This window comes from Salvelinus sp. IW2-2015, unplaced genomic scaffold, assembly GCF_002910315.2.
Source record: "Salvelinus sp. IW2-2015 unplaced genomic scaffold, ASM291031v2 Un_scaffold2532, whole genome shotgun sequence".
In the NCBI taxonomy this organism is placed as follows: domain Eukaryota; kingdom Metazoa; phylum Chordata; class Actinopteri; order Salmoniformes; family Salmonidae; genus Salvelinus; species Salvelinus sp. IW2-2015.
This window is the reverse complement of record NW_019943845.1, coordinates 1-1,551: the sequence shown is the minus strand read 5'-3', so window position 1 is coordinate 1,551 and position 1,551 is coordinate 1. Positions and strand designations below refer to the sequence as shown.

General features: G+C 42.2%; 1 protein-coding gene across 1 annotated transcript in view; it reads left to right on the top strand.

Annotated features, from left to right (window-relative positions):
• LOC112074194 (perforin-1) overlaps window positions 1-825 on the top strand; it is an 89,423-nt gene extending 88,598 nt beyond the window's left edge. Inside the window, exon 9 of the transcript XR_011476922.1 lies at window positions 627-825. The gene's annotated coding sequence lies outside the window, so the exon portion shown is untranslated. The remainder of the gene's footprint in view (window positions 1-626) is intronic.
• Window positions 826-1,551: the final 726 nt, after the last annotated feature.

Here is a 1,551-nt window from a genome sequence, read left to right as displayed (position 1 = left end):
TAAATGTTTGATATGATTCTACTGGAGGTGAAAGTTTGAAAACCTCTAAAGTCAAAGATGTCTATGGTTTTGATAATGTGTTCTTTAAAACACATAATGATATTTAAACATCACCAATAACACATCAAATGAATCTATCCATAAACCAAGGTATCATCCCAAGGGAATGGAAGTCAGCTGCTGTTTCCACCATGTTCAAGTCTGGAGATTGTTTTAAGGTCAATAATTATAGACCTAGAAGTATTTCGCCAATTGTTTCAAAGGCTGCAGAGAGAGGGTAGTTGCTGAGCAATTGACTGGTCCCTTGAATACTAGTGATTTCTCATTGTAACCCATGCAATTCGGCTTCRGAGATGGTCTTTTTTGGAGAAGGTTTAAATACAAATTTGTCAAAGGTGAAGTGGGAGGAGCTGTGTTTTATATATTTTCTAAAAGCATTTGACACTGTAAATCACAGAATACTACTCTCTAAACTAGCAAAGTTACATTTCTCCCCCAATGCTTTAAAATGGATGGGTTAGTTTATCTTACAGAATACAGTGTTTGAATCAAGCAGAAAGTCTAATTGTCTGGCAACTGCACAATGGGGTCCCACAAGGATCCGTTTTAGGGCCTTTACACTTTAGCTTATATATACAGGACATGCTTCATGTGTCACAGTGTTGATATATAATATGCWGATGATATTGTTATATACACATGCCGCAAGTGAAWAATAATATCTGCCCAGGGACTACAGATAGACAGTTGTCTCAATCTGGCATATTTACAGAACTGTTCATTGATGTGCATTGTCCCTGTTAAATAAATATATAAATCAAATGACTTTAGTTGTGGTGTTGTACTCTCTGACTGTAGGGTTGTGCTGCAGTAACTCAGTCTGTCCTGTAGATGGCAGCACTGCTACAGCTGCAGTAACTCCTACTGTCCTATAGATGGCAGCACTGATACAGCTGCAGTAACTCAGTCTGTCCTGAAGATGACAGCACTGCTACAGCTGCAGTAACTCAGTCTGTCCTGTAGATGGCAGCACTGCTACAGCTGCAGTAACTCAGTCTGTCCTGAAGATGACAGCACTGCTACAGCTGCAGTAATTCAGTCTGTCCTGAAGATGGCAGCACTGCTACAGCTGCAGTAACTCAGTCTGTCCTGTAGATGACAGCACTGCTACAGCTGCAGTAACTCAGTCTGTCCTGTAGATGATGACAGCCACGCTACACTGCAGACTCAGTCTGCCTGTAATGCAAGCAACTCTTACACTGCAGCTACACTGTTCCACTGTCCTATAATCCAGCACACACTGCTACAGCTGCTAACTCAGCTGTCCTGTAGATGCAGCACTGTTTACAGCTGCAGTAAACTCAGTCTGTCCTGTAGAGACAGCCACTGCACAGCCAGTAACTCAGTCTGTCCGAGTAATGCAGCATGCTACACTGCAGTAACTCAGTCTTCCTGAGATGGCAGCACTGCTACAACTGCAGTAACTCAGTCTGTCCTATATGGCAGCACGCTAAATGCAGATACTCATCTTTCTATAGACGGACACACTGC